This window comes from Panthera uncia (assembly GCF_023721935.1).
Source record: "Panthera uncia isolate 11264 chromosome B3 unlocalized genomic scaffold, Puncia_PCG_1.0 HiC_scaffold_1, whole genome shotgun sequence".
Classification (NCBI taxonomy): Eukaryota; Metazoa; Chordata; class Mammalia; order Carnivora; family Felidae; genus Panthera; species Panthera uncia.
In genome coordinates this window covers 100561003-100585798 of record NW_026057582.1, presented here as the reverse complement: position 1 = coordinate 100585798, position 24796 = coordinate 100561003, and the positions used below count along the sequence as shown (strand labels likewise).

Below are 24796 nucleotides of genomic sequence, written 5' to 3'. Positions count from 1 at the left end.
AAAATGATAGACATTCTAAATCCCAACCATCCCAAAAGGCAGCTATCACAGGGAAAGAAGAGAACACACTTCTTCATCTCAAGTGTTGGCCACAAAGTTCAGGGTTCTCCTGGTAGAGTTCATGCTCTCGTTGAGACTTGAATTGTCCCTCAAGTTCTTTGTAGTTTTGAAAATGTCAACATGAAAAATATTGCCCTGGGGAATTCAAAACATAAATTATAACATTAAGCAAATAAGAGAACCAACTTAGAGAGGGAGAAATAATCTGGCTACAAATAGCAAGAAATATAATATCAGAGGCAGAAAACAAAAATGAGGCCGGGTGGCTAAAACATGGCCTGATAGACAGGTACAGTCAGACTCTGCACTAAAAGCCACCCAAAGAGTACAGTGTCATGAAAAGTCCCAAGGCCCAGAGGCATCCTCATGTGGTCACAATTTGCCTCTACAACCAAGTAGGAGTAATGTGGCTGTGAGCAGGCTATTTAACCTTTCTGAGCTCCGTGTGTAAAATAGGGACAATACTACATAGCTGAATAACTAACATCGTCTGGGTGCAAGCCCATGCTTCCCCAAGATCTGGCTGATGGATGGGCAGTCAGTGAGGACAGTGCTCTGTGAGCAGCCTTGGCAAGCCTATCCCTCCGTGGGCACAATGGCCTTCATCTCCTATGGCCCTCCTCCAGTGTAAGGCTGCCCTTGATACTCACTTTGGCCAAACAGAAGTCATTGTTTGTAAGACACGCTTATGATCTGCTTCATGTCCCAGGCATGTTCAAAACACACACACACACACACACACACACACACACACACACAGTGTCTCCCAGAGGTCGACCCTGTGTCTATGACTCATACGTGGCAGCCAATTTTCCAAGCAAACTCAAGCACTATAACAAGGGTTTGGGCTTTACCCAATCAGTTGGGATTTGTCTGCAGGCTCATAGGTCATTGCCCCTAGCAAGCTAAAAAATTCACTTTCAAAGTGGTTCATAACCTGTAGAAATGAAAGCGCACAGTGTAACATCTCAGGTAAAAAATCCGATGTCACTCAGATCAGGCTTACCAGCTGAACTCTGGTGATTATGAAGTGAACTCTGTTGTTGGAAACCTGCGTGAACATTAAAGTCTGTCATCACTTTTATTGGCAGGTGCCACGGGCTCAGACAGCAAGAGGGCAGGATGGGAGAGTACTGCCGAGCTGGTCAAACAGAAACAATGGAGGGAAGGAGAGCAAGAGGCAGCAGAGAGAATTTTGATTTTTCTAAAAATGGAACTATTTGTGTAGTGGGGAGTCATGAAAACTTATGGCCATGTGGTTTGTGTTAAGTGTTTCACAATGGTTAAATGTGTTCTAGCACTTGGTGGAAATGGGATTCTCTACCAACTAATTGAATGGAGGAGAAAAACATGGGAGGGATTAGTTTTCTAGAAGGAAAATGAAAATGAGAAAAAAATCATGTCACTTTACTTCTATTCTCTGTTGGGGATTTTGAGAAGATTTATCTTGGCTTTTCTGGAAGGACACATATGCAAATCAAAGAATCATCAAATTTGAAGATTAGCAGGGAAATTTGAAGTAGCCAGGCTAAACTCCCATCAATTCTCAGGACCCTCCACTCAGCATCCAGCTTAGGCACAAAACCTGCAACAGAAGATGTTAACTTCTTCATTTCTTTTCAATGCAGCCCATTATACTTATGAGCCAGTCTGGTTTTTATTTTATTTTATTTTTTTAGTTTCGTGAAATTTTTTTAATATGAAATATATTGTCAAATTGGTTTCCATACAACACCCAGTGTTCATTCCAACAGGTGCCCTCCTCAGTGCCCATCACCCCCCCCTCCCCTCCCTCCCACCCCCCATCAACCCTCAGATTGTTCTCAGCTTTTAAGAGTCTCTTATGGTTTGCCAATCTGGTTTTTAAAAAGTCCTTCTGTCTACTAGGCAGGAAATCTCTCTCCCTATAATCTCTACCTATTGGCCCTACTCCTACCTTTCTTACGCTATTGACTATCTTTAATAATTTTGCAATTGGGAAAAACTGGAGCCACGGTGGGGTCAGATAACTTGTACATCATGTGATAGCTACAAATGGCAGAACAGAGATTTAAATCCAGATCCGCCTCACTGCAAATCTCCTGTTCTTTCCATATGTCACCTAGCCTTTCAATCTAGGCAAGAGAAAGGCAGCCTGCCATCCAGCACGGGGGGCAAGTCTAAAGACCCAACAAGAGCGGAGTGCAGAGGAGGGAGGGAAAAACTGGTGAGCGTGAGTGAGATGGAGGTGGGCAGGAGGACACACCTCTCTGATTGGGGTTACACTTTCTTAAGCCAAGCCGACTGTGGTTATCTGACTATAACTCACATCCAGCTATTGACAGCTTTCCACCTGGTGACATGCTTAATGGCCCATGAAATTCTAGCCCTCAGGGCTCAAGCCTGATATTTATGGTTCCCCACATAAACCTAAAGTGGATTGTAAATGTATCTCTCTCAGATTTAGGTGACTAAAATGGCTGTTCGAAACTCTGGAAGGGATAGTCGACTTTATGGACGTGATGTACGAACTTTAAAAAAGATTAGGGTGGGAGGAGGGTACAGAGAGCCGCTGCTCCCAGAAGCCTCCTGGAGTGAGAGCCGCCTTGTGTGCCTGAGGGTATGGATGTTATGGAAGAAGAGGGCCAGGTAGGGGGAGGCACATCAATTTTGTGCCATTGAATAGTCACACATAGTATGATCAAAATCCATTGTATTGTAATGAAAAAAGGGAAGCTGTTCAGCATAGGAAGCTTTTCCTAAGCTCCAAAGTAAGCCAAGTGGATATCTGTATAAATTAGGCATGTATGTAGTAGGAGATACCTAAATAGGAAGACTCTGCTTGTTGAAGATTTGTCCTTGCTAAAGTATGGATAACCTTCAGGAGACTCTCTCCAGAAGCAAGCGTCATTTGGTGTTTCTGTTTAGGTGTGTGCATCCTTCAGACTTGATGCCTCTAGAGCCAGCAGTTTCCTCATCTTTGGCTTCTCTGATGTGAATTTGCACCGTATGCAGGATGTGACTTAAATTTCACCAGCAAGTTCCAACATGCAGATTTTAAAAGGAATACTCCCATGAAAAGATGGGGACATAGTAACAACAACCAAGTGACCACATTTCCCTCTACTGCATGCCCACTCCCCGTTCTAAATTCTTTAGTATTTTTTTCCAAACATTTCTCTCTCTTCCCACCAATCATAATGTGGGTTATTAGAAAGGATATAATTAGGAGCCGGTCTGGCATGTTAGTAAGAAGTCCGGCATGAGAGGCTCAAAGACCCAGGTTTGAATCTTAGCTTTCCTACGTACTATATTTACTGTGTAACTTGGGACTTACTGTCTGAGCCTCAATGTTCTGATCCGTCAAATGGGGGTAAAAACACCAACGAAAACATTGTGAAAAGCATGAATGACACCAAGAACTAAAAAGTAATAGGTTTATAAAACAGGAGTATTGTTTGCCAAGGGGTGGTGTAGTTCCCCCTTTATTGTGGAAGAGAATTTGCTTGACCATTCAACTGTGCACCAAATCCTCTCCCCAGGGACCAGCAGAAAATGGCAAGCTTCTTCTGAGTGGAAACAGGGCTCCCCAAATAGACTCTCTGGTCTCCCAGTTTCACCCAGGAGAAAAGGCATTCTCCTAGCAGGCATGTTCACACCATGAGCAATCTTTCTCACCCTCTCTCAGTGGAATTCCTCTCTCTGGTTTTTGAGATATCCTGGCCTCAAGGACAGAGCAGTGGTTTGGAAACAAATTCAGATTTGAATGCATCCCCTCCCCCTTGCTGGGGGTGGGATTTCCAGGCTGCCTTTTCTGAAGGTACTTTGTGAGTAACCTGAAGTCGTTATGCCCTCCTGAGGTCGATGTATAAAAGCCAGCGCATAAATAGGAACTAAGGCTGAAGTAAGCATAAATGTTCCCCCAACAACTTCAATAGAGAAAGGCTTGTTTGATCCTCTGGAAACTTCCTGAAACTGAGCTGAATATTTGTTTGTTTTGCGGTAGCTCCCTTTTTTTTTTTTTTTTTTTTTTCAAGCCTTGTAGTGCATGGCTGTTGGTTTCTCTGTTTAAAAGGAAAGTGCTCTTTCTCAGTAATGATGCTCGCGTTCTGAACTTGGCAATACCCACTTCTAAAGGCCATTTCATCATAAAGATAAAGTTCTGCTAACTCTTAGACCTCCACAGATAGAGGATGTGGCCAGTTACCATGACTTGTGCTTACCTCCCAAAGGGTGGCGTTTGGAAGACACAGCCTAAAAGCGTGTGACAGAAAGTTTCTAGATTTATTTTCACATTGAAGATTTGACCCCGCTGGGGAAAATGTCAACATAAATGACGCTGCAAACAAAACCGTAGCATTCTGACCTTTTAATCACCAAAGACACAAAGACCAAGTTAAAGTGAGTTTGCTATTCTGTTACTTTTCGAGGGCCCTTCTGGTAATTAGCACTGTTGTTTATTATTGGAATATTTGTGGAACTTCAGCTCCACGGATGCTCCGTCCAAATTAGACAGCCCAAGAACAATACGTGGAGAAAAACGCCCAGGAGCAAAGCAGGGGGATCATTTGCAGGAGACAGTGATAGTGGTGAGTCCTTCCTTTTGGCTTCCTTTCTGGTAGATGTGTATCAACACCATAAAACCAGCATATGATGTCGAGGTGACAGTTCCTAAGACAGAATGTTCTGATGTTGGAAGAGCTAAGAAACGGCATGTCAGGCCTGAGGTGCTTGGCAGAGTTTTCAGGTACATGTAGTGTTTTCCTACACCTTGTCTCCAAAACGCTAATGTTCCCTGGTGCCTGTGTTTCAGACCCCTCAAAGTGTGGGAGACAGCACTTAAGGCCATGACAGCAGTGGTCAGATCCCACCTCTGTAGCCTGTGAACACAGGGGAAATTTGCCAGGTATCAGATGTAAGAATCGTATATGCCATGGATTTTTTTTTCCTGGAAGCAATTGGAAACCAACTTAGTGACACTTAAGTCCTTCACCTGCTGCATCACTGTAGCCAGTGGGTGTGAGCCAGAGTGGTACCAAGAAGGGCCCTCATCAGAACAGCCGTGAGAGTTATGGGCTCTGGCTTGGAGTGGAATGTTATACTACGTTCAGAGTCATGGCAACTTGAACTTGGCAGCCATATCTGCTTCTGACATTACAAGTGCCTCACAGCCAAGTGCACCTGTGACGAGAGTTGACCTCAGAGTGGGATGTCGATTGAGAAACCTCTTTACTGTAGCTAACGATTCCTCTGGACTCCTTTTAACAGCTGGATGGTTAAGTAGCAGTTTAAGTGTTGGGATTAGCCGGCACTGCTTTTCGCCTCCCATATATTAAATGTGAGATACCTATGGAATCGCTGAAAGCTTCCCCACCCCCAAATAAGAGGGGTGCTTAGAACTAAAAGGATGTTTTCATATTGTCTTTTGTTTCCATTATCAGTGTATATAAAATTAACCCCATTTGAAATTGAGACACTTCCATGAAGTTAGTAATAAGTTCTCTTTGCAAAAGGGCTATTTTTCAAAGGATTGTTCAGACCGTGTTTCGTGATAGACAGGTTCCAACGTATTTGCACCCCTCAGAACACGCTCCATTTGCTTTCATGTGTTGTGATTAGCTGTGCTTAATCCGTAGCATGTGGCATTTTTCTATAATAGTGCTTCTATAGAAAATTTTACTCCTGGCATGTTGGAGACAAGTTATAATGCTTTGGTTTAAAAAAAAAAAAAATCTGTCCAACATTTCCAACGGCCACATTTTCCTAAGAAAATGATGTGTGAGCGCCTAAGGTTGAAGTTCCAAAAATTGTTTTTACATTTTCTTCAGGTGATTTTTTTTTTAATGTTTCTTTATTTATTTTGAGAGATGGGGGTGGGGAAAGGGCCAGAGAGAGAGAGAGAGAGAGAGAATCCCAAGCAGGCTCTGTGCTGTCAGCGTGGAGCCCAACACAGGGCTGTGTCCCACGAACCGTGAGATCGTGACCTGAGCTGAAGTCAAAGGTCAGATGCTTGAGCAACTGAGCCACCCAGGTGCCCCCAAGTGATTTTTAAATGACATTGAGTAATGGTATTAACAGCGCATCTAATGTTGATGTAATTAGGATATATATCATATTCTACTAATACCAGTCTTCTTTAATGTTTGCATATGTTTAAAATAGCATGTGGTTTTACTGCCTATCAAGTTTCCCATTTATCTCCACCTCCTTCTGTGTTATATGTGGAAGGTACCTTCGTGTTGCATACAAATGAGACACTGTCATGCTTTCCAAAGTCTTCCATCCTTCCCTCTCTCTCCTCCCTCAGTCGGCCTCATGTTCAGTTAGCCAATCAAAGTCAACGTTACATTTTCCCCTTTGGCCTACGTTCTCCCTCCTCCTTATATAAGCCTTGGTGGCCCCACACCTCTCCAAAGCCACCACCACACCTGGCTGGGCAGCCTGTAATAGCCGTCTCACACTTCCTCCTCCTCACCTGATCCATGTGGCTGACCCACCTGCCTCCAGGGTGTGATGCCAGGGATTCTGAAGACAGCTGGGGCAGGATGAGGGTATAGAAGAGGCGCTGTGTAAATAATGGTCACCTTGTGTCCTCTATTCTTCTCTCAGCAACAAACACAGCATATGACACGTGTTTTCTCTTTCTGGACAACTTTGAACTTTGAACATCCCTAGCACAGAGACAGCCTCTATGATTAGAAAACCAAAAATGTGGGACTCCTGGGTGGCTCAGTCTGTTAAGCGTCCGACTTCGGCTCAGGTCGTGATCTCACTGTTGGTGAGTTCAAGACCCGCGTTGGGCTCTGTGCTGACAGCTGGGGGCCTGGAGCCTGCTTCAGATTCTGTGTCTCCCTCTCTGCACCTCCCTTGCTCGCACTCTGTCTCTGTCTCTGTCTCTCTCTCTCTCAAAAATAAATAAACATTAAAAAAAAAAGAAAGAAAAAATGTAGTGGTAACAATATGGCTTTTTGGTAACAAACCACTTGTTCGGTGTGCTTTTCTGTCTCTCTCTTACCTTCTCACTCTTGCCTCGGGATTACTTGTCCTTTTGCTCAGTCATCCAGCCAACAATTAGCAACAAAGCCAAGGCCCTGGCAGTGATGGAAACCCTGGACCTGCCAAGGTCTCCAGGTGCTGAGAAGAGAGGTAGGTGTCACAGAGCCAGGCTGAGTTGGGGAGTCACTTTTGCAAAGGTTTACAAGACCCTCTTTTTGGGCTCAGGGAACCAACTGCTGTGGATTTGCTCACAAACATTGTGTCCCATCTGCGAACCTTGTTTCTGAGCAGATTTAAAAGCATAGGGACTGGGATAAAAATTGAAGGCCTCACAACACATCTGAGCATCAGGGAATCAGGGAGAAAGTCTTTGTAGTCAAGGAAACTGAGACCTAGAGGTAGCAAGCTGTACACACAAAGTTGGCAGCAAGGGCCACAGAACGAACTAGAATAAAAGAAATAAGTGTGTGGTCCATTTTCCCGTCCGTACCAAGCTAGCCATTTTAGAATGAATGAGAATAGTAGTCGCATTTTTTCACTGGGTTCCTCTTCTAGGTCATAAACACTTCCTACCACAGGTTACTGAGCCCAAAAATAAATACGGGAAGAAAATTCTTTGCGTGTGTGAGGCACTTTGTATTTTCTGCCTCCTTCTCAATCCTTAATTAAGCTTTGCAGCCACCCTGTGAGGCTGGTCATTACCACTGGGTGAGGAATCGGAGTCCCACAGGAGCTATGTGACTTGCCCAAGCATACGAGCCAGACAGGCCGGGCAAGGTGAGACTCCCAGTTTCTGATGCCCACGCCCCATGTGCAATCCAGCCTCGTCACCCTGGGTCTTGGCACGGGGAAGAAGTAAACAAACAAATGACTATTATATTGCTTTTACTTCTGGGGAGTGATGGGTTCTTATTCAAAATAGGTACAAAGGGAAAAACAAATGGTATGTCACAGCAAAGCTGTTGGGGGAGAGAGGTGCAACTATTTAGGGGCTTGGGGTTCTGCTCTTCCTGAAGTTATGTGTCCCCCTCTAAGTTTCCCTTTATTGCTCACATACCCAGGATTTATTCAGCAAAGGGGCCACATATCTTGCTGGCCAGTGGGGATTCCAAAGCAATACCTTGAGGTTGACTCTGTTGTATTCAGGTTCAATAATACCATGTGATGTGTGCTGTAATACAGATATTTATGGAGACAGATGGGAGTCCGGAAGAAGAAAATTACCCTCCCTGGGGGTCAAGGAACGCTCCACAGATAAAGTGACATTTAAATAGAACCTAAAGAAAGAAGCAGGAGTTTGCTAGTTGGAAACAAGGGAGAAGAACATCCAGGCAACTATGGTAGAGGTGTGATAAATTATGGCTTCAGAATCCACCCCCATATTCAAATCATGTTCCCTATAACCTTCAGTGTAAAACTAAAACACATAATAAGCTCAGCCCTCAACTCCAATGTCAGATTAGGTCTCTCTGTCCTTTCAGAAGTCTCTCACTGCACTTTCCCTGTATCATACGGAAAGCCAGGACTTCTGAGAGCTCTGAGGTTTGGGAGTTTAAGGGGATGGCACCCAGGGCTGTGTTTCCAGTCATCTCTGGCTCTGAATTGATGCACTCCACTGATTCATTTCCATTCATTTGATGTCTTTTTTACAATATTGTACATGTCTCTCTATGTACATACATATGTGCATATATACATGGATAAATATGTACATACATACATATGCATATGTACACATGTATATGAAATCCACCTCTTACTTGATTTAAAAAAAATCTATTTCACTGAACATTTTACTGGGGCGGGGGGAAGGATGGGTAGCAAACAATGGATTTCTCTTACAGAAACATAAACCTTGCTTGGCTCCTGAGGGACCTTCTTGTCACAGCCCTCCAGCCACCATAGGTGGACCACCATGGACTGTTTGCACTTCAGTCACACTGCCACATGCCCTCTTGTCTTCTGCCTTTGTCCCTTCCTCCACTCCTGTCTCTCCTCTCTGTCTCACCCTGAGGTTCCTAGTTTTCCCTCTCCCCCTCTTCTCTCTCCTTCCTCCCCTTCCCCCACAGCCCTGCTTAGTTCAGTTAAGTTGTCTCTTGGTTCTTATTGCCTGCATCTTCAAGGTCACCCCTTATTGTGGAATTGTCCTAAGAAACACAGTTCTTTTCTAAGAAAAATTTTGATATTACAGTGGTTTTAATTTCCATTTGTCTGTGTGTGACTCACCATATCCCTACACATGGCCTAGTCCCTGACAAGAAGTGGGCAATCAGTATTATCTGTTCTCTGAATTAGTTAATCGATTAAATAGTGCTTTAAAAAGATCTGTCTTATCTTGCTGTTTGACTATATCGTAATGTTGCCCTGAATGCTAGATATAAGGAGGTTTAACCACCTTAATAAGACAGGCCCTGTTAGTCCCCATTGCGTGGTGATGCCCACCAGTCACTAAAGCCAGATTGCCAAAATACTCCAAAGGCCACATTTGTTAAGCCAAGCTGCTACGTGGGCAAGCCTGCATAAAGGCCAAGAATGGAAGGACATATATAAGCTGCAGAAGAGAGTTTGCCTGTTGGGAAAGAGGAAGAAAGAAGCATGGGAGCAGGCACAACCATAACATTATTTTCTTTTTACAAGAGCCTAGGGTTGCCTGAGTGGCTGAGTTGGTTGAAAATCTGACTCTTGATTTTAGCTCAGGTCATGTTCCCATGGTCATGGGATTAAGCCCCATATCGGACTCTACATTGAGCATGGAGCCTGCTTGGGATTCTCTCTCTCTGTCTTTCTCTCTCTCTCTCTCTCTCTCTCTCTCTCTCTCTCTCTCTCCCCCTCCCTCCCTCCCTCCCTCCCTCTCCCCCACTCATCCCCCCCTCAAAAATAAAAATAAAAACATTTTAAAAAGAGCCCAAGTAGCAATTGTAAAATCTTGCAATTAAGGATGTACATTTACCAAGTCTCTGCATTTTTATAGGCTTTAAATATTTTGTAGGTTAAAAAAGATTCCAAAATTGAAAAAAAAAAAAAAAAAAAAAGGAAAAAGGGAATCCTGTACCATAGATGCCCATTGAAATGCACCTGCTAATGAAGAGGTATTTCAAAATATGATGCTCTTCCAAAAAGAGAAGTATCTAGGGCCCTCAGCACCCCAAACAGGAGATTGCTCTCAACCACTGTTATCAGCATAAGACCAAAACCTCAAGATTCACAAGAAGTCTTTGTTGCTTGAGGTCTGTGTCTCTTACCACTGTTATGTGATTAAGTCGTGAAAGGCCTGTAAGGACTTCAATACATGTCCACAGAAGCATTCAGGGGGAGTCCCCAGTTCTTAGAACAGCCTGGTGAATTGTCCCCTCTTCTTACCTCACTCTGCACAGGGAATGTTACAAAGGACTTTAAGGAATTTTTTCAAAGTAGTCCCATCCATATGTCCTTTTCAAAGCAACATGGAAATGGTATGAAAATATATCAATAAAAAAAAAAAAAAACATCCCGGTGGCTTCCCTGCTATTCTCATAACTTCCTGGGAAGGTGAGAAAAATGCACAGACATTCCTACAGCCACTTTGGTTACTAATAAGTCTCAGAGAAGCCTGTCACGAGGTTCTGTCCAAGTTGCCCCACACTGTCCTGAACCTTCCTTCTCAGTTTATTTATTTATTTGTTCCCATTCTAGAACAGCCAGCAAATGATTTCACACCTTTTTGTTTAGCTGCTAAAAGCAACACAATAACTCCCCTCAGGGCTGCCTCTGTGGGTTCCAAAAATAAAATGGGCTCATTTTCATGCTAAGCATGCAAAGGCTCGTAGGAATTCTAAAGAAAGGCAAAGGAAGGAAAGGAGGAGAAAAGAGGGGTCAGGCTGGGGGTGTTGCTGTGGAAGGTCAGCTTCTGCCTCCAGTTACCAGCTGCCCCTGCCAGAAGGGATAGGTAAAAATAACAGACCGTTCTTAGGCTACAAATTAAAAGGTGATCTAATTCAACCCTGTACTCTCCAGCCTTATCGGCTATCCCTAAATCCAGGGTTATGCTTGGAACACAACCTGTCTTTCACCAAGGATATAGAAGAGTAGTAGCCTCCTTCAGCTTTCCAGAGAAGAAATCTCTTGGGCAGGAAATAGCCAGTAACTTGCTTCCAGGTGAGAATATGAAATCATGGATCTATGAAATTCTAAGTTAACTTCCGAAACTCAAAGTTTTCTGGGCTTGAGCTGTTATTTAAACGGCACTCATCATATCCCATATGTTACTGTTAGAACGGTATGTGATACAGATCACATAGTATTATTAGTCCCTGCTAGCCAGCCTGGAATGTGTGAAGAGATTTCCGTGAGAGCTTGCTGGAAGTGTCTGTGCTGCCCACCTGCAATAAGAGGAATCCTTGCTCTTCTGCCTGCCCCCAAATTTAATCATCCAGTGATGGTACCTGCTCGTTGTATTTACAGGCAGGCTTTTGCTTATGTATGAAGACAGACTGTTGGAAATTCTCTCCATTTGTTGAGTCAAAATCTGCTTTCCAATAGCTTCTACTCATTGGTTCTAGATTTGTCCCATGGAAGATGCAGCACAGAATCTGCCTTTTTATGAGAAACCTTCAAATATTTGACAACTGCCAGCCTTTACAATCTCCTCTCCTTTCACTTAAGCCTTCCCATTTTCTTCTGTTAACACGGTTTCCAGTTTCTTCCCTAGGATGTGATCCAGTTTGCACAGTGTCCCTCTTTTTTTTTTTTAATATTTATTCTTGAGAGAGAGAGAGAGAGAGAAAGAGAGAGATGGAGTGCAAGCAGGGAGAGGGACAGAGAGAGAGAGGGAGACACAGAATCCAAAGCAGGCTCCAGGCTCTGAGCCACCCAGGTGCCCCCACAGTGTCCCTCTTGTAACACAGCCCAGAAATGGACTCACCTGCCCAGAGCACAATGGTATGAATACCTTCCTGAGCCGAAGAACATACAAGTCACAAAGCCTGAGCTTACCTGAGCCATTTCTTTTAGCAGATGTGTTATGCTGTGGAATCATATTCCCTTTCAAGATCTGTGAAGAAAGGATGTGCTAAGCCAACTGTAAATAGGATTGCTCGGAAAATCTAAATGCTACTTAAAGGAACACAATTTTTAAATAGTTTAAAAGGATCCCTTTACATACAAATACTCCACATGCAAATTATAAGTCCTTCTTATTTTTTTTTCGTTAAAGCAGATACCCAGAGTGCCTCCGTCTGGCAAACCTAATATAATTTTTTCTATGTTGAGTATTTGAAAAATTTCTAAACTACGTTTCTTTAAAATTATTCTGGGATTCAGACTTTCTGTTCAAGGAATCCTAGAATCTTTAGAAATGGAAAGGGCATAGAAAGACTGTCAAATCTAGTCACAAACTTTTAAGAAGATCTTACCACCTTATCTTACGTATTCATTCCTAATTCATTCACCAAGTGATTTCTGAGTACTTACTCTGCTCCATGCATTGTTCTAGGCTTATTCAAGATATATATATATATATATATATATATATATATATATATATATATATTGTCCCCTTTGTTCAGAGTTTACATTCCCAAGAGGAAAACAGACAAGCAAAATTTCACATAATTCTAGGTCGTGATAGGTGCTCTGAGGAAAGTAAAATAGGCTAGGATAGACACACTAGGTGAGGAAAGACAAATTTTAGGAGGGACCACCTGCCCGAACTGTTGAAAAGATTTCAACCGCTGCAGAAGCTGGAAGAAGCTTCTTCCAGGCTATGGAAACAGCAAAAGCAAAGTCCCCAAGGTAGAAACAAACTTGATGTGTTCTGGGAAGTGAAATTAGGCCAGTACAGTTGGAAAATATTAATAGAAGAAGAAAGTGATAGCAGATGGGAGTCAAAGAAGACAAAGATAAGCAGGGACTAGATCGCACAGAGCATCAAAGGCTGTAGTGAGAAGCTTGGATTTTATTCTAAGTGCGCTTGGAGGGCTTTAGATAGGGGAGTGGCATGATTTAACTTACTTTTTTTTTTTTAAAGTTCTATCTACCTGCTGTGCAGAGACAGATTATACAGGGTTTAAAAACAGAGGGAGAGAAACTAGTCAGGAAACTATTGCAGTGCCCTGGCGAGAGATGACAGTGGCTTGTACTGGTGCGATAGCCATGGAAATAGAAGTGGGTACATTCTGATTATATTTCAGAGGTACAACCAGTAGGACTTGCTAAGAGAAAAACCACTGGAGTCCAGGGAAGCTTAAGTGACTTGCCTAACAGGGAAGAAGGAGAAGGGCACCGAGCAAAGATGAGTACTTAGCCGTGCCGTGTACTTGAATCCTATCATTAGTCCTAATAATACTGTGAGAGAGATATTAGTTTACCTACATTTATATAGAAGGACCCTGAGGCTCAGAGTATTTCAGTAACTCCAAATCAGACACAGGGTCAGGTTAAGGTGGGATCCAAACTCAGGACTCTTTGACTAGGTATCTCATAGTATCTTCCCACTCTACCACATTGTTTTCCAAAGTGATGGCAGAGGGGGGACCTTGAGGGCAGACTCTGGGTTAAAGCTCCTTCTACACACCTTTTCTTCAAAGTTACTGATGCTTAATGAGAGCCACTACAGTCATTTGCTACAGATCCCCCAGTGTGCCATTATATTCAACCAAAGCTAAGATGCCTCTCTCCTGTTTCCATTCTTGCCCCCTTCCCTTGCAGCTCACAACCTCTGAGTGGAGGTCCACTCCTCTCTCTGCAGTTTAACTGCCAGAGACACGAGCCCCTGGACCTGCCTCCCTTCCTGAGGAGCTGTAGCTGGAAATTGCTTGTGCAAGCCGATGACAACTTATCTATATTTAGCAGAAAAAGTGGTGGCAAGGATCTGTCCAGCTCAATTTTTTTTACAGTTTCAATGTTCAGAATCTCACAGACCATCTCTCCCAAAAGGCACATTGGCCCTGACAGTATCTGAGTGGAAGGAAGTTTCCTCCATCTCACTGGGCTATCCACTAGAAGCCTTGTTCCAAGAAATTACGTGGACGTCCATCCCAGAGCAAAGATGTGACATGCGCCGTGCTCCCCCACCCCCAACACCAACAGCTGCTGGCACTGTAGGCACTTTGATGACTTTCAAGTGTTACTCTAAGACAGGAAAACAAGCACGGAAGGTTTGAGGGGGAAATGGACTATTACATAATTGTTTATGTGTGTAAGTGATATGTACAGCACTTGATTTTTATTGCTTTTCAATGTGGCATGGAAAAGAAATACAAAGTGCCGTTGATGGTTTAAGAGCAAAGATAAACTTGCCTGGGGTGGGGAGGTGAAAAAACTGCAGCAGGTATTCTCAAGCGCTTAGTATGATGAAATCATTGCCACGGAGGCTGATTATCACTTATACTTAAAGTAACTTAATTTGAGGATGAGGCACAGTTTAGCTTTTCTGGAGCCAGACTAAACCAGATATGGTATATTGTCCATGACTCTGACCCTCCTCACTGTTGGTCAGCCAGAGAGAATTATCTACTAATGAAAAGCAGAACAATTAAGAAGAGCAAAGAAAACAGGAGAGTAGAGACCGTTAAAGAAAAATGGGAATTTTCAAGACAGTGAAAGAGCGCCAATTGGATCACAAAAAGGGAATTTACAGGGGAAAAGAATTGTGTCCAGTGAGTACTTACTTACACACAGCCCTCTACTTTCTGACCTGCAAGATGTATCAATCCTTGGTTGTCAAGAGAAAGAAAACCTACTGTGAAAGGGTTTTTATTAGCTTTAGAAATAGAAATTTAAAAAAAAAAAAAAAGGTTTTTTCATACCTGCTTCAAGTCCCCAACTTCATTTTGGGTTAAATCTTATTCGGAGGAAAAGCACTTAGTTTAGAAATGTCCTGTCTCATTTTCACAAAATCTCTTCTAATGAGATGAGTTTTAGTGTTGCTATATTTACTAAGGAAAAGAGATGGAGAAGTAGAAAACCCACTTTTTGTACCATTGCACTTCTTGGGGCTAAAGCTTCCAATATTGTATTCCAGAAGTTAACTAATTAACAGACCATTATTAAGGGGGCAGGAAAAACGTATGGAATTTGGGGTAAAATGAAAACACAATTAAACTTTTAAAAAGAGAAAGAAAAAAGTCACCTAAAATCTCAACACTCTAAGATTTCACTGTTAAGCCTTAAAAAACAAAACAAAATTATTTGGCACATCCTTTCTAGAACCTTAATGGGGACCACTGTAATTCAGGCTCTCTCTCCTATATCATTTTGTGACAATTTCTGGCAATTTTCTACAGGTCTATGGGTTGGTATCTTTACTGATGCCCCAGAAGTCCAAGCAGAGGTGATCTTCTAGCATTAAATATCTTAATCTTCTCGCTGGACATTTTCTTTGCTTGAGATGAACAAAAAGATATATAATTCTTCTTTTTTATATCACTGTTCCCATGACTGTCAAGAAACCAAGAAAGTCCTTCCTGATTTTCTGTGTCATAGCATGAGCTCCATCCTTCATAGACACAAGAAGAACTATATTTTTCAACTAAGACCTCAAACTTCAAAGGCAGACATCCTCTTTAAACAGTTTTCTTTGTTTATCATCTTGGCCATCTTTTAAGGAATTCAGTGTAAGAGCTAAAAAGAACTTCTGAAAAAATTGGGGGTGATGAAACTACTGGCAAAAGAATAGGCAAAGAAATCAGTTAGAAAACCCCCAGATATAATCTTGCATATGTAAGAATAAACTGAAATATCTATATATGGAATACATGAAAAAACTGTAGGGACAAGTAGTCAACAAGTGGTCCTATGATAATTGTTAGCTTATCAGGAAAAGAATTATTTTTATCATACCATATAACAAGATCTAGATAAAGAAATATTATTTTTCAGAAGTTAAATAGCTAACAGAGTAATCTCTACATATTTATCTACTCTAGGTGGGTGAAGATTTTTCTGTACTTTAAAGCAATGGAAGAGGTCACTGAGTAAAGGGTCAATAAGTTGAAATATAGAGTAATACAAAATTTCCGTGTGTCAAAAATAACCATAACAAAATCAGAGGCCAAAAAGCCAAATGATAAGAAAATGTTTTTTTCCAAAATGGAGGCACAAATCATCTTATTATATAGTGTCTATATAAATTAATGAGCTTATCAGATAAAGGTCATGAGCTGACAATTCATAGAAGAGAAAATACAAATAGCTAATTATACAGTAAACAATTTTCAGCCTCACCAGTGAATACCAAGTTAAATAATAGGGACCTAACAAAGTAGCAAAGATTTTTAAATTACATTAGTCAGTGCAGTCAGAGTTTCAGGAAGACACTGATACACTGTGTTAATACAAATTAATACAACGTTAAAAATGATTACACTCTTTGATCTGGTGTTTCTCCTTCTATTAGACTATTCTAAGGTATTGATTTAAGGGGTGCCTGGGTGATTCAATGGGTTAAGCATCCGACTCTTGGTTTCAGCTCACGTCATGATCTCACCATTCCTGGATCGAGCCCTGCGTCAGTCATAGCTGTCGGCGCAGAACCTGCTTGGGAGTCTCTCTCTCCCCCCACCTCTCTGCCCTTCCCACATATGCATGCTGTCTGTCTCTCAAAATAAATAAATAAACTTAAAAAAAAAAAAAAGAAAGAATTCAAAAGGCTAACTTTTTTTTTTTAATTTTTTTTTCAACGTTTTTTATTTATTTTTGGGACAGAGAGAGACAGAGCATGAACGGGGGAGGGGCAGAGAGAGAGAGGGAGACACAGAATCGGAAACAGGCTCCAGGCTCCGAGCCATCAGCCCAGAGCCTGACGCGGGGCTCGAACTCACGGACCGCAAGATCGTGACCTGGCTGAAGTCGGACGCTTAACCGACTGCGCCACCCAGGCGCCCCCAAAAGGCTAACATTTATGCATACACATAAAACGTTAATTTAGGTATGCCCTAAATGTCCAAAATTAGGAAAATTATTAACAAGTTATAACAGAGTCATATGATGAAAAATTATGCTGCCATTAAAACAATATTTAAAGAATAATGGCATGAGGAAATTCTTTTGATGAATTGAACAAAAACATGGTGTGTGAAATTCTCTGTAAAGAATGATCTCAGTTACATGAAGATAAATCCTAGGAAAGAATACTGGAACCATTGTTAACTGTGGTTGCATTTGACTAACAGGATAAAATTTGGTGATGTTTTTGCATGCTTCTTTTAACGTCTTTCTAAATTTCAAATTTTCTACCATGCGTATATATTATTTTTAGAACCTTATGAAAAGAAAGAAAAATTGAATGTGGAGGGGTTTAGAGCCTACCACCCTAAGACATGCCATTCTGGGATAGGGCTTATTTTGAGCCTCAGTTTGACAATTGAGGAGAAACAGACTCAGGACAAATTCTCTGGCCTCCCCCTCTCTACCAGGAAGGGCTAGAGGATTCTTAAATTTTTTTTTAATGTTTATTTATTTTTGAGACAGAGAGAGAGACAGAGCATAAACAGGGGAGGGGCAGAGAGAGTGGGAGACACAGAATCGGAAGCAGGCTCCAGGCTCTGAGCCATCAGCCCAGAGCCCGACGCGGGGCTCGAACTCAAAGACCATGAGATCGAACTCAAAGACCATGAGATCGTGACCTGAGTTGAAGTCGGACGCTTAACCGACTGAGCCACCCAGGTGCCCCTAAGGGCTGGAGGATTCTTAACCACCAGAGACTATTCTAGCCTCTTATCAGCCCAGAGTCTGCACCAAAGGAATCTAAATAACAAACCTTACTAAAAACAATCTTTATCTTCCGTCGGTTTCCCCTCATATATCTATCTTCCTACAGTTTGCCGCCCCTAGAAGTCTAAAACCCTTTTCCTTCGTCTTGTCACTTCTCTACAGGTGTATCTTTCTTTGAGTTATTCCTCATTAAGTATTCCACGTGTTGTGTGCTGCATGAATCAATAAACTTGCTTGTTTTTCTCTCATTTGCCTGTCCTTTGTCAATCTAATTTGCAGGAATGAACCCAAGACAGGTAGAAGAAAAAGAAAAATTTTCCTCCCCTACAGACTACTACAATGATGATGATGATGATGATGATGATGATGATAATAAAAGAACCAGTGGTAGGCATCCTTCTCCTTCAGCAGCTTCAGACTGCCTTCTACTTGATGGCAGGCCTAGTTGGATACCTCCAAGCCCATAGAAGCACTAGTGTGTACTACGAGTCAGCTTACTCAAAAGGGCAGATTGCTAGGTGTTCTGGGGGAGAGGGTGGATAGCTATTGCCCTTCTTCTTTTTCTTCTTCCTCCAGGTTTAGTTTCCTCTTCTCTTTCTTCCTTTCTCCCATACTTGATCCAAGTAAAAGCCAGGAATTATGAGCACCGTACCTCAACTCCTTTCTCAAAGTGGTGACGTAGGGTTGCTTTTGTCTCTTTCTCCCAGTCTGATAAGATAGACCTGAAAAGGAGAAGAACACGGGTTTCCTACGTGGGTAGAAGGAATGGTCTCTGTAAGGAATTGGACGAGCTTCTCCAACCTTCTTCTTGTAGACTGCGTCTGGATATGCACCGAACACACTTCCTGAAGGAGTTCATCCGAGAAACAAAGGGAATGTTTAACCTGAACAAAAATATTTTGGTATTTCACAAGGGTAACTCTTAAGGCGACAAACCCCGTGACTACTAATGCTACCACACCACAACCTCTAAGTGAGGCAGATCTGAAAATAAAGGCATTGAGAATGCAGTCTTGCCTGGAGTTGACTCAGATAGAGAATAGAAGACGCAAAGGCTCAGATTGTGTCTCCAGCCAAGTCCAAGGTTTTATTTTGTTCTGTTGAAATGAAAAGCAAAATGCAGGGTGTACTTTCCCTAGCTCATTTGCCCTAACCATTTCAAGCATGTTTCTGTTGCCGAGGGAACTGAGGGCCAAGTCTCTGATTCATTTCCCCGATGCAACAAAGCATCCTTGGGAGAAAGCGTCACTGTCTTTCGCATGCATTTGCAAAGCCCTTTAAGGTGTTCTTTCTTTAAGTCTCATAGCTGTATTCTGATTGCAGAAAGCACATTTTAAATCATTAGAGGCAAATGGAATCAAAATCTATCAAGAAACGCCTTTTTAAGGATGATAGCTTCCTCCAGTTTAATTACCATATTACTAATTGTGGCTATTTTCTTCTTTTTTCTTTATACCTAGAATCCAGAAACTAGGAAAATCTAGCTTCTTCCTCTCTCTCTCTCTCTCTCTCTCCCCTCTCCTCTCTCTCTGTCTGGATTTGAAGCTCTCTTTTCTTCCCTGTCCCCAACAACAACAAAAAAATTTATTCTAGTCAGGCTAAAACACATAATTCAGCAATATGCCACCATCACCCTAAGGTTTAATGTTCTTTCCACTGAAAATAAGTAAAAATAGCACATTGTCCTCAAACTTGGTGGTTCGGAAGAGAAGCACGTGGGGAGAGGATAACCTCACAGCTATCTTTAAATTGCAATTTGAGGGCCACAGTTATTTGCACTCTTCCCTTGCCCTGAGGCTGCACACCCCGATGCACAGTGCCATGGTCATGCTCGTGGCTGCTTGGTCTGGGTGACAGAAACCATTAAAGACAAGCACAGGGCCCAGCTGCCCTTCGTGGGTTTCATTAGCTTACTTGTGTAGGAGGAAAACGGCGTCTGAAGGGCTCTGGACTTGTTAACCAAAATGTTAATGGCTTAAAGACAGTGAGAAATTAGTTAGTGAGATGTTTATCAAGTACCTGGAACGAGAGTTGACTTTCTGTGAAACATCACCCTGGACTCGAAGCCAAAACCTCTCTCTTGTCTTCAGTTGGACCTGAAAAGAATAATCGTGTCGGAATTAGTAAGGCAAACAACAGCAAGTGAGGAATGAAAACAAGCTGATATTAAATAGAGCTGAGGGCAAAATACCTGAGCTTCAGTCTTTACAGAAGGGGTGGGATTTAAGAAGTTAAAAAAAAAAAATGGTAGCACTCCTTCTGAATGTGACTGTCTGGTGGCTTTGAATCTCTCAGGCAGGACTCTGGGGGGTTGCAACTGGGAGGTGATGTTAACTGGCCTCCTTAGAGTTCAGGTTGAAGTGATTTTTCATGGCAGTGTATGTGTTTCATATCTTTTTTTTTTACTTATTAGGTAAGATAAACAATTACAATTTAAAACTCTGTCACCACAGGGGTGCCTGTGTGGCTCAGTCAATTAAGCCTCTGACTTTGGTTCGGGTCATGATCTCGTGGTTCACGAGTTCGAGCCCCACGTCAGGCTCTGTGCTGACATCTCAGAGCCTGGAGCCTGCTTGTCTCCTTCTTTCTCTGTTCTCCCCATCTCACACACTCTCTCTCTCTCTCTCTCTCTCTCTCTCAAAAATAAATAAACCTTAAAAAAAATAAAAAATAAAAAACTTTAAAGTTTCCCTGGTAATAAGTCTTTATATTTATATGTGTTTCTCAAGAAGAAACTATATACAAGACTTGGGTTGGGAAGTTGATTTTAATCATGATTTCTGTTAATAACTCAGCAATTTCACACAATTCTCCACTTTTACAGTAGAGTTTTTCCTTGTGTAAAATGAGAAGGATGATAGAAAGTCTGAACTTGGGGACTTGCCTTTTGGCCTGCCCAACGACGCCTGCCTTTTGGCCAATACCCAACTCTTCTTGGCCAGGATCACACATTCTGCCAGTTCACAAGAGCCAGAATTACTCATAACTACTAATTACTTGTAGTGTCAAAGATCTCTGGATTCTCTGATGAAGGGGCTTTAAGTTCAATGTCATATTATCCAATTGCTAAGCGTTCTTTTTACGGACATAGGGACGAAGAGCACAGAGATCAGGCTGTGCATCAAAGGAAGTTTAGAAAAGTTTAGAGAAAGATTTTCTGTTTATTCTAAGTGGAGGAAGTGCTTCATGGTCTGACAAAAGTCACCTAATATTTCCACACAATTAATAAGCTTCTCCGAAATGAAATACTTAAATTAGATAGTAACATAAGGTCATCAAAAGTCGACCTTCTCTTTCCTTTACTTGAAAGTGCTCTGTGCTTCTCTCCTAGCAGCACAAACCTGTGTGATGTGTGATATTGGTACTGTCATTTTACTGGGGCTACCACGGCATCACCTGGTCTGGGTGTTCTCAGATCCCAGGGCCTGCGCATCATTGGGATGGAGTTTTCACAAAACCGATGACTATACATCGGAAGGCTGCCAACTTTCTTTAAGAAGCATTGCTCTTTTGGGGCACCTGGGTGGCTCAGTCAGTTCAGCATCCCACTCTTGATTTAGGCTCAGGTCATGATCTTACTATTCATGAGACTGAGCCCCAGGTTCTGCACTGACACCATGGAGACTGCTTGGGATTCTCTCTGCCCCTCCCAGTGGTCTCTGTCTCTCTGTCTCTGTCTCTGTCTCAAAAATAAATAAACATTAAAAAAAAAAAATACTGCTCTGTACTCTAAGAGTGTGTCCTTCCTACTTTGGAGATACTCAGATGTTACTTTCTTTTATGAGTTAACAATAATTGAAAGTGGCAGTGTGGTATTTTTTAACATTTTATTTGATCACATTTAAACTTGGCAACAATAAATATATTAATCTTCTCACAGTGTCACAACTTTCTTTTCTTTTTACATTTTACTGGTCTGTAAAACCCAAACTCTGGAAAACATCAGTCTGTGGCTCGTTCTGTCTATATGGTAATAGGGAGGATGCAGGTAATTGCCGTTTTCAACCTAGTATATCACATTCTTTCCCTACTAAAACATGTGTCCCAGCCAATGATAAGTAGGACACCCAATGTGGTTGAACTGTATTTCTGTCTCTACCCTCCACCATAGGGGTTCCTAAAATTAAGCAAGTGAAAGGTCAAAAAAGGAGGCAGAGGAAAAAAATAATCTGGATAACAAATGAACTGGCTAGTTAATGCACCCAGTGTCAAATGACAAGAATAAAAGCATGTTCCATGCAATATTTGGAACACACTTACACTAACGAATTGTTTTTTATTTTTAATTTAAATTTAACTGGATTTTCTGTAGTTTATCTGGCAATCCTACATCCGAGATTATACGACCCTTTAGAAAATACATAGGTACTGTATCATCTAAACATTTCACATTTAGATATGAAACCTAGACAACATAAAGACAACTAAAAGAGTATTTTAGTAATAGCCACGTATATGTATTTCATGAATAGCTATTTATAGGGAGAGGCTACTTTAATTCATATTTTATTACATACGTCGTTCCTTTTTTATTTTAAATGTTTATTTATTTATTTTTGAGAGAGAGCGTGATAGAGTACTCATGAAAGCATACCAGCCTTCAGTTGAATCAGGAGAAGAGTAAAAGAATTTACCTTGCTCCCAGTTGGCTGACATTATGAATGAGCTGATACGCAGTGTTTACAAGTAGTTCCTGCCGAGCCACTCAGCTGCCCACTTCTGAGCCGGCTGCTCAGGTGATGCAGAATAGTTCCCTCCAACCCTCTCTGATGTTTCAGGATCGGAAAGGTTGTGGGTGGGAAGTAAGGAGGAAAGCTAGGATCCTGTGAAATGCTCTTTGATGGACTCAGCTTGCAGCCAACGCAATTGTTCTTTGTTTCTTACTTTTCCTTCCCATGATAAAACTGACACAAAGTTTAAAAGTCTACATTTTTCCCCCCACCATGCTACCTGGCAAATGTAGATTTCCTCACCTTAGCTTGAAACAAAAGTAATAATAAAACTGTCAAGTAGCACTAGTAACCTCTCTGGGTGATATTTGCAGGGAAATTACTTTCCATCTACAAAGTTGACACCTATTTTCTGTTAGGGAAATGAATTTAGATGAGCTCAAGATTGGCAGGGAACTAGGAGTCTAGGTCAGATACCTGGTGTGCCTTTCATTACAATGAATGTGAATGTGCGTGGTGTTTTGTTTTATTCTCCCCCTCCCCCCGCCACCACCTCAAGGTTGTTGCAAAAGTAATGCGAGGGGGGGAAAAATACGGTGAACAGTGTTCATAGATTCGAATAAATGGAGACTAAAGATCAAAATGTAGAACCGGAGCCGATTTTGTGGTCAGTCCTCAGATGGGCTGCTTAGGGTTGTCATGGGAAGCAGTGTTAGGTCTCACCAGGCTCAGGCACAGTCTATCAGACTGACTCCGGGCAGGTTATGTTGTCCTCTGGACATCAGGTTCCTTCCTTGTCACATGAAGGGACTACATAGGCCAATACTAATATGGCCCCTTCTAGCTCTGACATAAGGAGGCACAGAGGAGAGGAAGAATTTTGGAGTTACCAGTTAGTGAACAGAACTCATCCACTTACCCTCTGGGGATTCGAAGGCTATATTTTTGAAATAACAGACTTGCTCTCTGATCTCGTGTGCTGACCTTCCGATGTACAAGTGCAGTCATTCTTTACGCCTTCCTCTGCCCAGCCCTGTCTTGTCAGAGAAAGATCAGTTGGACCGTGTTCTTGGTCTTCCTGGGAACCCTGTGAGCTCTGTCACAGACTGTCCCTCTGGACTCTCATACACACAGGTCACTGTTATCTTTCTTTTTCAAAGCTGTTACTTAGGTTGGATGAAAAATAAGCAGAGTTCAACCATCATAATTATTTACACGGGTACACAAAGACGACACGTCCCATGTTTTTTGTTTTTAAATCATACTCTGGACTCTCAGAGTTTCTTTGCCATGTGCTTTCCAGGCCTTTTCCCCCTGAGCTTATTCCAGTCAGAATCTGTACAAAACACTGCATTGGTCCGTGTTTTGAAATTGAATTTGGATGGGAAAATACATACTTTTCAAGGTCGGCAGTGTATACACAGATTCTGTCCTTTGTAACCATGTAGGAAACATGGTGGAAAATAAAGATTTCTATGGGATCCTTTCCATTCTGAGCCCAGAATGGAAACAGTTGCATTGTTCTAGATTTCCTCATGCTTCCGAAGATGGCTGTCCTTTCCTACTATGGAATCCTATCGAAAAATCCAAGTGTTCACCTTCCGTGTTGTCCAGAGTGTGCTTTTTTCCCTCGCGTTTGTGCCAACACCAGAGAAGTTCATTGGGGTACCTCCCTGGCCTCTCAGGAGCTCTTGTGTTGTTCTAATTCATGGGATACATTCTCAATTTATGCAGACATTCCTCCAGCCCCTCCCCCTTCCTTGACCCTAGTTTTCCCTTATTCCCCATTCTTTGTCCTATGAACCCTTGTTGCCCTCCCCAAGGTGGAAAATTACTGGACAACCTCTACCTCTGTGCAGCCCACACCTAGAGCATTGGCCTTTGCCCAAGTTATGCCACCCCGTTTGAGATCACCTGACACCATTGTGATCAGTCTCATGACCTGGCAGATTCCCACCTGCCTGCCTGGTTCACTCTTGCTCCATTCAAGTGCCTCTTACCAGCGGGTGCTCATGCGTCTTCTTGTCACTCAGGCTTATCCAACACCCACCCTTTTATTCATTCAACAAGATAATTCAAATACCTCTGTTTGCCGGGGAATGCACTCTGCCAGAGTAACTCAAAATTCACTACTTGTCCTCAAGGAGCTTAGACTCCAGGGAGGGAGACTGACAATAAAGGGAACGATGAATCATCGGAAACATTGAGAAAAGTTGTGAAGAAAACAGACAAGATCTCTGGACATAGTGGCAAGTTGAGCCTAATTTGGATAATGTCATCTGCAGAACTCACATTTAGCCCTGCACCTAAACAATGAGAAGACATCAGCCATGGGGAAAAGAGAAGTTGGAGGTGTCTCTCAGGTTTTGGGCTCAGCATGTGAGCAGACTCTAAGGCAAGAA

General features: G+C 42.2%; 1 protein-coding gene and 1 long non-coding RNA gene across 6 annotated transcripts in view; one reads left to right on the top strand and one right to left on the bottom strand.

The window, feature by feature from the left end:
• RORA (RAR related orphan receptor A) overlaps positions 1-24796 on the top strand; it is a 711367-nt gene that overhangs the window by 553675 nt on the left and 132896 nt on the right. The window lies entirely within an intron of this gene.
• LOC125908868 (uncharacterized) lies at positions 97-24207 on the bottom strand. Of its 4 annotated transcripts, XR_007453458.1 has the most exons (6): positions 23792-24207; positions 23314-23431; positions 19744-19820; positions 18377-18446; positions 12007-12064; positions 8188-8312 (listed from the first exon to the last, which is right to left on the bottom strand). It is a non-coding gene; the product is annotated as an uncharacterized LOC125908868 (long non-coding RNA). The 4 variants fall into 4 exon arrangements; XR_007453457.1 differs by lacking the exon at positions 8188-8312 and adding an exon at positions 97-195 and having other exon boundaries at positions 23314-24207; XR_007453456.1 differs by lacking the exon at positions 8188-8312 and adding an exon at positions 1423-1645 and having other exon boundaries at positions 23314-24207.